At 42.3% G+C, this 17,519-nt stretch overlaps 2 protein-coding genes across 9 annotated transcripts in view; one reads left to right on the top strand and one right to left on the bottom strand.

Annotated features, from left to right (window-relative positions):
* BAZ2A (bromodomain adjacent to zinc finger domain 2A) overlaps nucleotides 1–11,364 on the bottom strand; it is an 85,722-nt gene extending 74,358 nt beyond the window's left edge. For 3 of the 8 annotated variants that reach the window (XM_070740603.1, XM_070740605.1, XM_070740607.1), the window contains exon 1: nucleotides 11,237–11,364. The gene's annotated coding sequence lies outside the window, so the exon portion shown is untranslated. The remainder of the gene's footprint in view (nucleotides 1–11,236) is intronic. The other 5 variants (XM_070740604.1, XM_070740606.1, XM_070740608.1 and 2 more) reach the window with 2 other exon arrangements.
* The window catches only part of RBMS2 (RNA binding motif single stranded interacting protein 2), a 547,749-nt gene that overhangs the window by 187,480 nt on the left and 342,750 nt on the right, over nucleotides 1–17,519 (top strand). The window lies entirely within an intron of this gene.

Raw genomic sequence — 17,519 nt, 5'->3', positions numbered from 1 at the left:
CTCACTAGGGAGACCGGCAGGAAGGGGGGGGGGGACGAGCTTGAATTTAGTATGATTGCCCTCCTGTTTCAATTCAAGGCCAGTCTATATTGCTGTTCACCAGGTAAAACGTAGGGAGTACATAAACAGCCAGAAGGAGGCTCAACCAGCCCGGCCAGGCAACAACGGTGGGTGCCGAGTTTCCAACAGATTAATAACAGATTTTCCCATGTTGAGGGGGACTGCGCTGCATTTTCAGAAATCAGACGAGGAATCGTCCTTGTAATGACCTCTGCTCTCCAGCACTGTAAGAATCTGTGAATGCATCTGCATATACGTATGCACACACACATTACACACACACACAATGTTTTCATAGATTTTCATGGATTTTCATGGGTATATGTATGTAGATCAATATACATACATACATACATACATACTAGATCAATCTACGTACATACACATTTGTTTTCGTAGATTTTTCACGGGTATATGTATGTAGATCAATCCACATACACATTTTCGTAGATTTTTATGGGTATATGTATGTAGATCAATCTATATACATACATATATACATACATCCACCACAAAATTGTTTTTATAGATTTTCATGGGTATATGTACGTAGATCAATCTACATACATACATACAGCAAAAAAAGATAGGATAACCAAGTATGGTGCAGGAATCCCCATGCCCGCAGAGTATGGGGATGGTTAAGTGGCTGGTCTGGTACAAAAACTGTAGATCAGTGATAGCGAACCTACAGCACGGGTGCCACAGGTGGCATGCAGAGCCATATCTGCTGGCATGCGAGAGCCGTTGCTCTAGCTCAGCTCCAGCACGCATGTGCACACAAGTCTCTGGAGCTCTGGAAGGGTGAAAAACGGGCCTATTGTGCCCACCAGAAGTTGGGAAATGGGCTCTTTCTAGCCTCCAGAGGGCTTCTTGGGGGCAGGGGAGGCAATTTTCGCCCTCCCCAGGCATTGAATTATGGGTGTGAGCACTCGCATGGGCACAATATTGTGTGCACACGAGCTTTTGGCACCTGAGGAGAGAAAGGTTCCCCATCACGGCACCGGCCTAGATGACTTTGAGCCTTTTACTCTCTCAGTCCGATCTACCTCACAGGGTCGTTGCCATGGGGAAAAAACCTGGAGGAGGCCATGTGATATCTGACATCTTGAGCTCAAAAGTGAGATAACATGCTAACAGATAAGCAAATGATTGCTGACCTTTAAAAAACTGAGAAGAGACTTTGGAATCACATACAGGTAGTCCTTGACTTACTACAATTGAGCTCCAAATTCCTGTTACTAAAGACAGTGAATTTTGCCTCATCTTATGAACTTTCTTGCCACAGTTCTTAAGTGAATCTGGCTTCCCCATTGACTTTGCTTGTCAGATGGTTGCTAAAGGTGAGCACATGACCCTGGGACACTGCATAAACATGAACCTAGCATCTGAAGTTTGATCATGTGATCAAATGCTGAAAAAATGGTAATCATAAATCACTTTTTTCCAGTGCTGTTATTTATTTATTTATTGGATTTATATGGCGCCCCTCTGCGAGGACTTTCAAATGGTCAGCTTCAAATGGTCACTAAACAAATTGTTGTAAGTCAAGGACTGCAACCTCTGCTTAGTACAAGAATCCACTTCTGCAGCAATCCCTATACATGTAAAAAAAAATTGCCTCTTGTCAAGAACCATTTTCCATTTACAAACCCGAGCCTCCGAAACTATAACCGGAAAAGGCAGGGAGAAGCCTCTGTGGGGTCTCTCTAGGAATCTTCTGGGAGGAAACAGGGCTGGAAAAGGTGGGGAGAAGCCTCCGTGGGGCCTCTCTAGGAATCTCCTGGGAGGAAACAGGGCCAAAAAAGGCAGGGAGAAGTCTCCGTGGGGCCTCTCTAGGAATCTCTTGGGAGTAAACAGCCTCCACTCTCCCTGTGGTTTCCCCAATCGCACACATTATTTGATTCCTATGGGAAAAATTGCTTCTTACAAACCTTTCTACTTAAGAACCTGGTCACGGAATGAATTAAGTTCGTAAGTAGAGGTACCACTTTACCTGCATTATATGCCGCCAACTCCCAGTGATTATGGGTTCCTTGTCATTTAAATCCAATATTTGCCTTGTCTCCTATAACAACAATGAACAAATTTACCTTGTCTTCTACATAGCTTCCCTTCAAGGAGAAAGTGTCATATCTCCCCGTTCTCTAGTCTAGACTAAACATACTCAGTGCTTCTGGCCATTCCTTCTAAGTTTTTTTCTTCCATGCCCAGAGGTATTTTTCTTCCTGAAATATGGTGCTCAGAACTGGCCATAGTATTTAGGCGAAGATCAACAAAGAACAGAAAATAATTTTAACTTCTCAAGCAGGGCACTATATTTCTATTGATGCAGTCAGGATTGCATTGGGGTTTTTTTTCCAAGTAGCTCTATTACACTGTCGCCTCATATTTATTTTGTTATTAACCAAGATGTCAGATCTTTTTTACACATGCTGCTCTTCAGCATAGTGTGTTCCATCCTAAATTCATGCCTATGATTTCCTACCCAAATGAAGGGTTTTCCATTTTTGCTACTCCCCATTGTTCCAGCTTGTCAGGATCTTCCTGAATCTTGATGTGGTCCTCTATAAAGTGTTAATCTATCCACTCATTTTAGTGTCATCCACAGATCTGATAATCGTATTTTCTAGCCTTTCTTCCACGTCTTTTATATACATCACGTATGTATGTATGAATGCATTTATTTATTTATTTATTTATTTATTTATTTATTATCATTGGGTACCACTGTTCAACCAGTTCTACCTCTGTTAATGGTATTATAATCCACCCCACATTTCTCATCTCTGCCCTTAGGATTTCATAAAAGGCTTTTTCAACAAAAGGAGACTTAAGCAAAAAGTAATAGTTGTTAAGGAGTGCATAGAAAAGCTTTGGAATTTGGAACAATGAACTGTCGAATTTCGGTTAAGTGGTCATCTCAAACTTTACTTTTTCATCTTCCATTATCTTGTGACGTTTGAAACTTGTTTGGTCTTCCATCTTAGAAATCTTCATCTAATTTGTAAACTGTGTTGTTATTTCAGGTGCAACCCTAGATTCTAAAACACATGCTTCCCAAAGAAATTTCAGCAATGGCATAAATGTTTGATTTCACAGTGTTTTCTGGTGGAAGAAGTTGATTTTATTGATTGATTGATTTACAGAATCAATAAAACCACAAAGGCTAAGTTCCCACAGCTCACCAAGTGATTATTAATATGGCTTACGTATTGTGTGAAACCAATAATATTCTCTTTTTCCAAGTCACTGCATCTTCTGGTAAGTAATACTAGAATACTACAGGAATTCTCCTTCAATAGGTCAGTGGAAAAGGAGTAGCTAGCAAGTCTACATTAGTGCTTAATAATACAGTGTAACAGTAGCATAATAGAAACCCCTAGTTAAGAATCGCATTGCTGTCCTGAAACCTGAAAATCAGATCTAAGTCACTAGATAAAAATTATATGTAGCTTAGGCATCCTAAAACAGTGTTTTGTTAGGATGGTTAATAAACTATGGTTAAGCTAATGAGTAAGCCCAACATGTAAATTCATTTATTGGCTCTGGTGTCATGTCAAATAATGGCTCGAACTAACCACAAAGGGTAGTTTGGTGCTATTAGTTCTGATTCTTGACTCAAATTCCTTCCAAGGTGAATGGGAGTCAAATCATAATTCATTTTATACATCAATTTTTCCAGTGTTTAAAATGCAAATAATGGATTAATCTGCCAAGCATATTTTTTTTCTTTTTTAACCAAAATATGATCAGCTTGACTATTTCCAATTAGCTTCTTGTTAAGGCAGATCAGGCTTACTGTTTAAAAACTAAAAATGCTAAATTACAAATATTACAATCACAGTTAGCAAACTCAGTTAAGTCTATAATTTCCAATGTAGATTTGCTGGCTGGTTGCAATCCATGCCAAACTCTGATTAAAATCTCCTTAGCAAGGAATAACATATAAAAATGGGTTTACCTCTTTAAGCATAAATGAATGCCTAATTTGGAGCACATTTCTTTCATAATTTGGATGTATTACATGCCTTACAAAATGTAAGTAATTGAAAATAATACTTGATTCCAAACAAAAATAAACTCCATAAGATATAACTTTGTTGTTGTTTTTTACATTGTTTATTTAAATTTATTTATAGTCCAATGGATTCCATTTTTATAATGGAATTAAGTTTTTGGTTCAAAGAAGAGAATTGTTGCACTCTTTTTTCTCTGCTGCAATTCTGTTAGAGCATGAGTAAAACAAATAGGAATCATTTATAGTTTCAGGTAGTCCTCAACTTATAACAGTTCATTTGGTGACCTCTCAAAGTTACCACATCACTGAAAAATGTAACCTATGACAATTTTTCACACAACCATTGCAGCTTCCCCATAGTTAGATGATCAAAATTCAGACTGTTGGCAACTGTCTCATATTTATGACAGTTGCAGTGTCCCAGGATCATGTGATAATGTTCTGTGACCTTTTGACAAGCAAACGAGGTACGACTACTGCAATGCTCTCTACATGGGGCTACCTTTGAAGAGCTTTCAGAGACTACAAGTGGTGCAAAATGCAGCTGCGTGAGCAGTCATGGGCATGCCAAGATATGCCCATGTTTCTCAAGCACTCCGCGAACTGCATTGGTTGCCGATTGGTCTCTGAACACAATTCAATGTGTTGGTTATGACCTATAAAGCCCTACATGGCACAGGGCCAGATTACTTACGGGACCGTCTTCTGCCTTATGTATCCCAGCAACCAGTTAGATCTCACAGAGCTGGCCTTCTCCAGGTCCGGTCAGCCTGGCAGTGCTATCTGGCAGGGCCTAGGGGAAGAGCCTTCTCTGTGGCGGCCCTGGCCTTCTGGAATCAACTCTCCCAAGAGATTTGTACCGCCCCCACCCTCACAGACTTCTGTAAGGCTTTGAAAATGCATTTCTGCTGACAATGAAATTTTAACATCTACCCCAGCCTATGAGAGAAGAATGATATGAGTGGATGATTGGTTTTTTAAATATATAGGGGTTTTAGAATATAACTTAAGTTAGATTTCTATGTGTTTTTAATATTGAGTTTTTTAGAGTACGGTGGTACCTCTACTTAAGAACTTAATTTGTTCCGTGACCAGGTTCTTAAGTAGAAAAGTTTGTAAGTAGAAGCAATTTTTCCCATAGGAATCAATATAAAAGCAAATAATGTGTGCAAACCCATTAGGAAAGAAATAAAAGCTTGGAATTTGGGTGGGAGGAGGAGGAGGAGGAAGAGGAGGACAGTGGCTGCCAAAGGAAGAAGGTGAGGTGAGAGGAATCAAAAAACCCCAAAACTTTAAGGCTTTAAAAAAAAAGAGAGAGCCTCTGAGGCGGTGAGGAGGAGCACACGCCTCCCATACACCTGGCGCGAGGCTGCCTCCCATACACTGCGCCAGAGAGAGAAACCAAGGGGAAATGGCAGGAAACTGTCCGGGCCTTCGTACCTCTCTGAAATTTCCTGGGAAATTTTTCCAGGCTCAGGTTCTTAAGTAGAAAATGGTTCTTAAGAAGAGGCAAAAAAATCTTGAACATCCAGGTCTTATCTAGAAAAGTTCTTAAGTAGAGGCATTCTTAGGTAGAGGTACCACTGTATTTAATATTAGATTTCTTCATGTTTTGTATTTGTTTACTGTGAGCCACCCTGAGTCCCAGGAGAAGGCTGGCATAGAAATCTGTTTAATAATAATAATAATAATAATAATAATAATAATAATAATAATAATAATAATAACAACAACAACAACAACAACAACAACAACAACAATTATTGTTGTTGTTGCTGTTATTATTATTATTATTAAGTCAATGAGTAAATCAGAGTCACTTAAGAAACATGTTACTAACTTAAATGATTCACTTAACAACTCTGGCAGGAAAGGTTGTAAAATGGGGCAAAACTCACTTAACAAATGTGTCTCTTAGCAACATAAATTTTGGGCTCAATAGTGATCATACTAACTGTATTTGTTTCTTGTGAGCTGCCCAGAATTATTGGAAATCAGGCAGTAAAAAAGTTAAATAAATAAGAACTATGTTTGCACTTTGTACTATACTAATTGCTTGTTTGGTTTTGCTTTGGTTTTTCTATTCATCCATCCAAACATGATTTATTGAATAAACCCTGTCTTAAACCATGACTTAGTCATGGGTGTTGGGAATAGAGTACAACTTTGAGAAGTTCTTTGATCTTTTTTAGGGCCATGATTGCTAAAATGTAGTTGAAAATATCTATCCAATATTTGCTAAAAGAATAAAAATTGTTACGTAGAGACTTTCAGCACTATGGTTAATTTGCCACAATACAGTATTTTTTACTGTTAGAACCCACTATTGGCTGGGGAATTCTGGGAGTTGAAGTCCAAATATCTTCAAGTTGCCAAGGTTGGGAAACACTGCACTATATAGATATACTGTATTCAGACAGTGCAAAGGCCAAAGTCACAAAATGATTTTCAGGGTGACGGCTAAGTTTTGAGAAGGAAGAGGCCCATGGCCATCCTGTGTAGATTATTACAGAAAGGAAAAGTAAGCATTCTGTTGTTACAGGTAGTCCCTGACCACAATTGATTCCAAAATTTATGTTAAGTGAGTTAAGAGAATTTTGCCCCATTTGTGACTACAGTATTCTTGCCTGAGTTGTCCAGTGAATCACTGCAGCTGTTAAATTTATTTATTTACTTACTTACTTACTTACTTACTTACTTACTTACTTACTTACTTACTTACTTACTTACTTACTTACTTACTTATTAGATTTGTATGCCACCCCTCTCTGTAGACTCGGGGTGACTAACAACAATAATAAAACAGCATATGACAAATCTAATATTTAAAATAACTAAAAATACACACAAACATACCATGCATAAATTGTATAGGCCTGGGGGGGCAAGGAATATGTCAATTCCCCCATGCCTGACGACAGAGGTGGGTTTTAAGGAGCTTACAAAAGGCAAGGAGAAGGTTCCTCCCCTGGGTCCCGCCAAACGACATTGTTTAGTCGACGGGACCCGGAGAAGGCCAACTCTGTGGGACCTAACTTGTCGCTGGGATTCGTAACAGTTGTTAAATAAATCTGTCTTCCCCATTGGCTTTGCTTGTCAGAAGATTGCAAAAGGTGATCACATGATCCCAGGACATGGCAACCGTCATAAATATGAGTCAGTTGCCAAGCGTCTGAGTTTTGACCATATGACCATGGAGATGCAACGGTTGTTTGAAAAATGATAGTTATAAGTTACTTTTTAAAAAAGTGCCGTTGTAATTTTGAATGGCACTACATGAACTGTTGTAAGTTAAGGACTGCCTGTATTGCATTTATTTATCTAAGGACAAAGAGAGGAATCTTGTGGGGCTTCCTGTCTTATGGACCAAAACTCACAGCTATCACCAAGGAGTGTGTGGATTTGCTGCTCTGACTTCAGTAGACTGATACCTTGAGCAGAATATGTAGCCATGCTGTTTGCAGAAATCACAAACTGGTCAAAAAAGGTGGAAGTTGGACTTTTCTTTAAGATGGGTGGACTTCAACTCCCAGAATTCCCCAGCCAGCCATACTGGGGTTATGACTGGGGAATTGTGGGAATTATGCTAGGAGAATTAATGCAAAGCCATTCTGGACTTAGCATAAAACATAAGGCATGAGCCATTTGTCAGAAATGGCGTAGGGCAGTGATGGCGAACCTTTTTTCCCTTGGATGCTGAAAGTGTGCACGTGTACGCTGTTGCACATGTGCAAGTGCCCCACACAATGCAATGCCTCTAATGCACCTCCTGACCCTGCACATACACATGCAACTCACCATGCATGTACGTGCGAACCCCCCTCCTGTTTTGGTCTCTCACTTGTGGCATGCGTGCCATAGGTTCGCCATCATGGTTGTAGGGCATGTTGGGGTTGCTACTTACCTCCGCTACTGGTACAATGCATGTGCAGTTCCATGTCGCTTGCTTACACGCACATGAGCCCCAGCAAGATTTTGTTTCTGTTCATGTTCAGGAAGCAAAATCGCGCAACTGGACATGCGTGTGAGATTTTGGGGGATTTTTTGCTTCTGTGCATGTCCAGAAGCAAAAAATTGCCGAAATCTCACTCATGCACGTGTCTTCTGGCACGATTTTGATTCCTGCACATGCACAGAAGCAAAATCTCACTTGGGTGCGCACATGCACACACCAGCAACACAGAGCTACACACATAGCTCCATTTTCACTGTCGGTACACAGTGTGGCCCGTACTGGCTAGCAACCCAATGCTGGTGTAGGGCAGTGATGGGCTCCTACAGGAATGGTCAGGAACGCAATTCTGGTAGCAGAATTTGGAGCTCCACCCCAGAGCATCCAATTTGCACTGAAAGATGTTGAAACAAAATGCATAAGCCACGGCCACAGTGTGGTAGTAAACATTTTGGTAGCCCATCACTGGTGTAGGGTCTCCTGCTTGGGCATTGGATTGCAATAGATGACCTATAACCATGATGGTGAACCTGTGGCACACGGAGCCCTCTCTGCAGGCATGCAAGCCGTAGACCAGCTCAGCTCCACTGTGCATGTCCTAGTGCCTCCCGCCAGCCAGCTCATTTTCGGGTCTGACAAGCTCATGCTTTCTCCTCACTTTCTGCAGCCCGTGCCTTCCTAGATCTCTGAAGATTCCACCCCAATGCTGTTCAGGCACACAAGGCTTCGCCCCCCTCCCAGCTCCGTTTGGGGAAAGAGGCCTTTTTCCTCTCCCAGCTCTGTTTGTAGGATGGGAGGCTTCCCCCCTCCTCCCAGCTCTGTTTGGGGATGTGATGTCAAAACAGGGTGGGTTGTGCGTGCAGGCACAATGGGTCACACATGCATGTGCAGGGGGAAAGATGTGCGGGAGGGGCATTGAATTATGTGTGGGGGCACTCGTGCACTTGTGACACCCATGGCAAAAAAGGTTTGCCATCCCTGACCTATAAGGTCGTGTCCAACTCTGTTAATCTAATCTATTAAACTAGTGAACCATGTTTCAGTCCAGCATGCTGGCTAAACCCGAACGATGTTATCAGTGGACAGTTCATTGAATCACAGGAATCTAGGAAACTCGAGTTATTCTTAAGATTGGTTAAGAACCTATGCAGTGCCCTGCTGGATCATAATACCCTTGGCCCATCTAGTCTAAGAGTCTGTTTTCACAGTGGCTAACCAACTGCATAAGAAAACTCACTAATTTACCAGGAAGATGGCAAGAGATAGGCACCCTGTCATTGATGTCCAGGAGTTTCATGACTTGGTCCAGTCCTTTTCTGAAGCCCAACCAAGCTGGTAGCCAGGTTAACCATGGGCAAGTATGTTATATGACCACAACCGTAGTTAAGATACATGCTGTGTGTTACCTATTAGTCTACATTGGTTACCAAGTTACAATTAACTGTATAAATGCATTTCACCAAAAGACAAATCATTTATAGAGTCAATGTGAATTCACCCAGACAACAGGCTATGACTTAATGTGGTATGTTGATCGTCAATGAATAGTAGCATACTTGGAAGTATGCTAAGAAACACCTCCTAGACTAGTGATGACGAACCTATGGCACGGGTGCCACAGGTGGCAAGTGGAGCCATATCTGCTGGCACACAAGCTGTTGCCCTAGCTCAGCTCCAAAGTGCATGTGTGTGCCGGCCAGCTGATTTTTTCCTCATACAGAGACTCTGGGAGGGTGTTTTTGGCTTCCACAGAGCCTCAGGGGAGATGGGGGAGGGCGTTTCTACCCTTCCCCAGCTCCAGGGAAGATTATTATTATTATTATATTATTATTATTATTATTATTATTATTATTATTATTATTATTATTATTATTATTATTATGGCACCCAAGGAAAAAAAAGGTTCACCATCACTGTACTAGACCAATTCAGAAAGATTGGGATTTACCTGGCACCAAAACACAAGGTCAACAGCAGAAGATTCTAGAGCAGGAGTAGTAACCTACCCCCTCCCACAGAAGTAAGCCCAACCAAGCTTCAGAAAGGAGGACTTTTGTTGGTGCTTGAAATGAGAAAAGGGCTCTTCCGGTAGGATCTCTTTCCCTTTCTTCCTAGGAAGGTGAAGACGCTAGCTCTCATTAACATACCCACCTCTTCCAGGGTGAAACGGCTCCACTGAAAGGGCTTTTCCCCTGAAGGCTATGAAAATCCAGGCGCTGCAACGCAAATGCATTTATTCTGCACACTCATTCACCTTCTTATGGGGTAGCGACGCCACCTCCCCATTTCACCTACGTGCGAGGCAGCAGGCAGGGTGCGGGGAGAGAGACCGAGCCCAGCCTCCCAGAATAGCTTCACACACACCCCTATCTCTCCCCAGAGCTCTGAAGAGTTACTCCCAATATCCTCCTCTGTGCATTTACCACCCCCACCCCCGGCTTCTCTTCTGGATGCCCCCAAAAGACCTCTCCGGGATCTCCTCAGACTTCAAGGTTCTCAACCGAGGACAGAACTCTGCCTCCCGGTTGTAAGCCAGCAATTCACAGCCAAGGGAAGTTCTCCAAAGGGAAAACCACCCAATGGATCCCCTTCAAGAGCTGAAGAGAATTGCCCGGGCGGCCCAAGCACCAGAGGACGCGTCGTTCTAGTTGCTTCGCTTCATTGAGGGGACCTCTTCAGAAGCCAGGATTTCCCCTCAGCCGCCCGCCCGCCCGCCTTCCCATTTTGAGATGTCTTTTCGGATGCAATAGGCATTTCCTGTTTCTGTGAAGGGACCGGACCGCCAGGAGGAGGAAAACGGACCCTCGGGCAGAACTTGCTTGAGGAGGAGCTCCTCCCGCGCGCCCCTGTTTGAAACCCCCCCCCCCCCCTGGTTAAAAGTGGGGAGTGGAGGTTTGTCCGCCCCCGTCAGGGCGCTCTCTCCCGCTTTATAAAAACAATTGCTGAGGGAAACAGAAACCGCGCTGAACCCTTCCGCCTTTAGGACCCCGGGGGATTCCGAGCTGCGGTGGCGGCGGCAGCTGCCGCAGGCAGGGCATGAAGGACGAGAGGAATAAGGCGGGGGGAGAAAAGTGGTGGCGAAGCAAGGACTCCCAAGGCTCCGCCTGGATCCGATCCGGATCGACTCGGTGGGATCTTCTGGGGTTCCCTCCACGATCTCCCTCCCCACCCTCCCCGCCACGCGTCCCGTGTGCCCCGCTTACCTGGCGGGGGGGCAGAGGAGATCTGTGGGGAGCCGCCGGCCTGGGAGGATCCGACGGGGGTTCCCAGCCGCTTCCTCTCTTCCTTCCTCTCAGTCTCCGTCGGGGAGCAGGTGGCTGTTGAAGCCCTGGCGCTGATGTCACCAGGCGGCTGCTGCTGCTGTCTCCTCCCCAGCCCCATGCAGGAGGCAGAGGCGAAGGCAGGACGGGGAGTGATTTAAAGGTGCAGGAGCCTTGCAGGCAAAGGCGAGCGCAAGTGTGTATGGATTCCCGTGTGTAGGGACTCCCGTTGCCCAGTCCAGTCACCGCCTGCCTTCAACCCCCACCCCGGGGAGATCTCTCCGGCTAAGGACCGAGTCGGATGGGGCAGAACAGATCCTTGGTGATAGGGATTCCCACCTCCCGTCTTGGTACTCCGGGAGGTCACCAGTGGGTAGATGTCACGCGGTTGGTTGCAGGGCGGACGCCCATCATCTTGGGCACTACCCTGGGGAAGAAACGCCCGCCAGTTTCTTTCCCTCGCAGCCCTCGGATGGAGACGCCGGCCCTTCTTCCCTCTCCCTCTCCGGGAAACCGCGGAGGCTGCGAGCGGACGCAGGAGCGTCTCCGTTGGCGAGGAGTAAATCCTACCACAGTCGAGAGGATTGGTTCCAGCGGGAGGAAAGAACTCTTTAAGGCCGGGCGGTATTAACTGCGCCTTGCGGAGGGAGAAGTTAATCACGCGAAACTGCAAGAAAGGCTCAGCCCGGACCCTCCGGAGTCGGACTGAGCAAACCTCGTCAACAAGCTACTCCAAGCTCACCGTGAGGGGCCCTAAGTAGGACACGCGTTGGCCCCACCCCGATTTTTATAACTCCTTGGGGCAGGAGCAGCTCCAAAACGGACTACGGTCCTATAGTAATGATACTATACAACTGTAATGTAGAATAGAATAGAATAAAACAGAATACAATACAATAAATGGAATGAAATAGAATAGAATAGAACAGAAAATAAGGGAATAGAATAAGGGATAGAATAGGAATAGAGTAGAATAGAATAGAAAATAAGGGATAGAATAAGGGATAGAATAGGAAATTGGAATAGAATAGAAAAGAAAATAAGGGATAGAATATGAATAAAGTAGAATAGAAAAGAAAAGGGATAGAATAGGAATAGAATAGAAAATAAGGGATAGAATAGGAATAGAATAGAAAAGAAAATAAGGGATAGAATAGAATAGAAAATAAGGGATAGAATAAGGGATAGAATAGGAATAGAATAGAATAAGGGACAGAATTGAATTGAATTCTTTATTGGCCAAGTGTGATTGGACACACAAGGAATTTGTCTTTGGTGCATATGCTCCCAGTGAAAAGATACATTTGTCAAGAACCATGAGGTACAACACTTAATGACTGTCATATGATACTATGCAACCCCCTCCCATAAGAAAGGCCTCTTTGGCAGACTGCTTTTCTCTCTCTCTCTCTTCATTCAATTGCTGTGTAAGAGGATGGGGTGGCAGTGAGAGGCTAATGAATATCCTGTTTCTTCCCATTATTATGTAGGGAATACATACGTGTACATCACCCGGGCAATCAAATTGGTTGCTTTCCCTTTTTCAAATAAGTATGGCTGGTACTCATTGTGGTTATTTCTTAGCTTCGGCTTTTAACAAATTCCGCAGCCTTCCTGAGCATCTAGGATTCTGTTGATGCTTTAGGAGCATCAGATTTAGCTTAGCCATCAGAAGTGCTGCAAAATGAGGAAAATTTTGTAAGTTACTAAACGGTACGACACCAGCATCAGTGTCATCATTTTCCTTCAGGGTTTCTTTTTTCTAATTTCCTAGTCTAGTCTAAGAATGGCAGGTTAAATTAAATTTGCCCTCTTTTTTATTTTATTTTTATTTTTAAAAAAACAGACAAATTCTATTTTTATTGACTTGAAAGGGAGTACAGTGGTACCTCGAGATATGAGTTTAATTCGTTCCGGACCTGGGCTCTTAAGTCGAGCAGCTCTTATCTCGAACGACTTTTCCCCATAGGAATTAATGTAAATAATTTTAATTGGTTCCAGCCCTCAAAAAACTCACAGTTAGTCTAAATTATGCAGAAAGACATGTTTTTAATGAAGAAATGTACATGTACATATAAATGAATAATGAAGTTTCTTTCACTTAACTTGTAAACTTTCTTAAACTTTTAAATTTACATATGTTCAACTTCTCTGCCACCCAATCCTGTAGGACAGAGGTCCCCAACCCTTTTTGCACCAGGGACCGGCTTTAAGCGATCAAGAGAGGAATGGGTGAATGAATGGACGGAGGGTGGGAAGGAAGGAAGGAAAGAGGGAAGGGACAGGAACAGAGGAAGGAAGCAAGGAAACTTATGAAAGGGGAGAGTAAGAGAGGAATGAGTGAAGGGAGGGAGGGAGGGAAGAAGGTGGGAAGGAGAAAGAAAAGAAATAGAGGAAGGGAAGGTAAAAGAGAGAAAGAAAAAGAGCAAGAAAGAAAGAAAGAAAGAAAGGGGGAAGGGACAGGAACAGAGGAAGGAAGCAAGGAAACTTATGAAAGGGGAGAGTAAGAGAGGAATGAGTGAAGGGAGGGAGGGAGGGAAGAAGGTGGGAAGGAGAAAGAAAAGAAGAAATAGAGGAAGGGAAGGTAAAAGAGAGAAAGAAAAAGAGCAAGAAAGAAAGCTGCAAGCACCCCCCGAGCCCCCCAGGCCGGCTGCAACCTTTTAAAACATGCGCGCCGCTTCGCAGCTGTCTCCTGAAGCCGAACGCGGAAGTTAGCGTTTGGCTTCAGGAGACAGCTCCTTGGCGCTTGTATCTCGAATTTGGGCTTGTAAGTAGAACAAAAATATCTCTCCCCCCCCAGCTCTTATCTCGAGTTGCTCTTAAGTAGAGCAGCTCTTATGTTGGGGTTCCACTGTACTGTATTTAAATCAAATTCAGAAAGTGTAGAATGGCGGGCAAATCTAGCTGAATTCGGAAAAACCTCTACCGGTAGTCCTTGAGTTACAACCTCAATTCTGCCCCAAATTTATGTCGTTAAGGGAAACATTTGTTCAGTTAGTTTTGCCCCATTTTATGATTTTTCTTGCCACGTTTTTTAAATAAATCATTGCATTTGCTAAGTTAATAACATGATTGTTTAGGGAATCTGATTTCCCCATTGACTTTGCTTGTCAGTAGATCACGAAAGGTTAATCCATGACCCCAGGACACTGCAATCATCATAAATAGGAACCTGTGGCTAAGCATCTGAATTTTGATCACGTGACCATGGGGATGCTGCAATGGTCATAAGTGTGAAAAATGGTCATAAGTCACTTTCAGTGCTGTTGTAACTTTGAACGGTCACTAAATGAACTGTTATAAGTTGAAGACTACCTGTTTCATCAAATTAGATTTTTTTTAAAGATTTGATCTTTAAAAAAATTTCCAAGGGATTGCTGGGTTATAAATCTATTGGGGTGGCTAAACAAAATTGGGATCCACCATATCTAGAATGCAAAAATCCATACAACGACTAGGTCACTGTTTCTCAATCTCAGCAACTTGAAGATGTATCTACTTAAACTCCCAGAATTCCCTGGTCAGCATGGGTGATGGTAGCAAAGCAATCACTTGGCTGCCATCTAGAGGCTGTCCAGATGTTTGCAACGTGGCCTTAAGCAAAGCATATAAGATTGGTTTTGCTGTTTATACTAACTGACTAAGTGGGGAATATGTAGCAGAAGAAAGGTCTCCATCAAGATAGATCCAAAGCAGAATAACCACAAAACAACTTGGTCTAAGCAAAATCACTGGCAGCATCATAAGGTTAAACAAATCAGCAGAAAGAGTAGGTGGGCCCACAAGTGCATATAGTCTGGATTACTACATACCTGAAGTAACGGAAGTGCTAAGCAGTCAGTTGAAGAAAACATACAACTATTAAATCAATCTGGAGTATTGCTAAAATGAAGGACTAGCATAGAGAAAAATGTAAAAAACGATTGAGGTGACAAAAGCTAGATGAAGGCTGCAAACAAATCAGATGGATTTTCTGTTTTTTCTTTGGAAGGCGTTTCGCCTCTTACCCAAGAAGCTTCTTCAGCTCTGTGGGACAGTAACTTTGAACCAAAGGGTAAGAACTACATTTCCAGACAAACATTGTTTAACCTTTTAGGACAGTGTTTCCCAAACTTTTGACACCTTCTATAATTTGTGTGCCCCTTCTATAATTTCCATAATGCTTAGTACCCCTTGTCAAAAAAAATTTGATGTATTTTAATAACAATCAAAATACTGTATGTTTCTTTTTTCTTTTTTTGGAACATACACAAAATAATAAAAAATAAAATTATTCATAATAAAATATAAATAAAAATTATATTATAAATAACATTTATTTGGATCAATGAGAAGGATGAAATAATAATAATAATAATAATAATTATTATTATTATTATTATTTATTAAATTTGTATGTCGCCCCTCTCCATAGACTCGGGTGCTGAGATGACAGATTGTCCTAATTTGGTCCCCTGGTTGTTAATTTTAATCTGAGATGCGGTTCCAAGTCCAATAGTCTGTTCCTTTTTTTCGACTTAATGTCTACAAATGCTGAAAAAGCAACTTCACATAAATATTGTTGTGTCCAGAGGACCGCTGGGAAATATGGCCGGCCCCTTGTCCTTGGGCGGGAAAATACAGAGCCAGGATTGGCTGGCTCAGCCTGGCAGCGGGAAATATAAATAGCTACCAGGCACGGCCATGTTGTTGTTGTTTACTCCAGTTTGTTGTTGGACGTTGCTGCTACCTTTCTCGATAAAGCCTGTTGATCATTATCAGGCCTACTGTGGTTTCCTTGGGCAAGATTTTACAAATATGAAGTTGGAAAAGGCAAGATGTATTTCAGAACTTTTCATGAATGCGTACCCCCACCAAACTTTTCCCGTACCAAAAACGGGAAATCTTTCTGATGAAAGCTCACATGGGCTATTTTTTAAGCCATTTAATAGCAATTTAATTGCCAGCTAAATTGCAATTCTTTCTATGTTTATATAACAGTAAGCCTTACAATGGGACTTATTTTGCGTAGTCACTCCCAGAATGTACATGTGGAACATTTTTCGCTTCTTGTCAGATTTGGCTGTGATTGTTTCAATTCTGGTTTGTTTTGTTTTAACTGATTGGATATGCTACCTGATGCATTGGTGTTTGTAAAAAATTGCAGTGCACGAATGCCAATTATAAAATAAATGCTCAACATTCTCCATTGTGGTTAATAAGTGTTACTAGAACTTTCAACACATTCAGAATGAACACCAAGTTGTTAGTTTGGGCCACATGGTTGCTTTGTAAAGAAACGAATAAATATCACTAGGATGATAAAACCAGCACATACAAAAACATGTTAAGCCTCCGAAATGTGAGATAGAAACCAGTTTATCTAGCAGCCACAGCTGTGAAAAAGAACTTGGATAATTAAGCAAATTAATCAAAAAGAACCAAAACTCTTTTCCTCCTTTTCTTTCTCTCATCTTTTGTGCTCTTGTAGCGGCCTCTTAACTGCAATTACAACGTTTAAAAAGAAGAAAGTAAATTTCCTATCATTTCAAGAAATCGGATGGAGACTGATAGCACTTTTTCCAGCTGATAAATTGCATTCAAAGACAACCTTTCTTGACTTGTAATGTCAAAGGAAGAAAGCTATAATCTTTTCATAACATTTGTTAGTCAGAAAAGGTACTCCCAGATTCCAGATTTTATTTGCTATTAATAAACTAACGTGGCTCTACCATTGTGAACCATTTTGAGACAACTAAAGTATTCAAACTGTAGCCAAATTCCTAAAATAGACAATGGTTTAATTTTAGGGGAGCTTCAAAAATACAGTGATACCTTGTCTTACAAACTTAATTGGTTACGGGACGAGGTTCTTAAGGTGAAACGTTTGTAAGATGAAGCAATGTTTCCCATAGGAATCAATGGAAAAGTGATTAATGAGTGCAAGCTCAAAATCCACCCCTTTTGCTAGCCGAAGCACCCGTTTTTGCACTGCTGGGATTCCCCTGAGCCTCCCCTCCATGGGAAACCCCACCCCACCTCCATGGGAAACCCCACCTCTGTATTTTTGTGATGCTGCAGGGGAATCACAGCAGGGAAATCACAGCATCGCAAAAACGAGCGCTTCGCTGGCAACAGAAGTCCGGAGGTGGGGTTTTCCAGTGAAGGGAGCATCAATGAAATTGCAGCATCGCAAAAACACCGAAGTCCTCAAAACTCCACCTCCGGACCTCTGTTTTTGGGATGC

The sequence above is a fragment of the Erythrolamprus reginae genome, chromosome 2, assembly GCF_031021105.1.
Source record: "Erythrolamprus reginae isolate rEryReg1 chromosome 2, rEryReg1.hap1, whole genome shotgun sequence".
In the NCBI taxonomy this organism is placed as follows: Eukaryota; Metazoa; Chordata; class Lepidosauria; order Squamata; family Dipsadidae; genus Erythrolamprus; species Erythrolamprus reginae.
The sequence above is the reverse complement of the archived record's forward strand: the minus strand, read 5'-3'. Positions and strand labels throughout refer to the sequence as shown.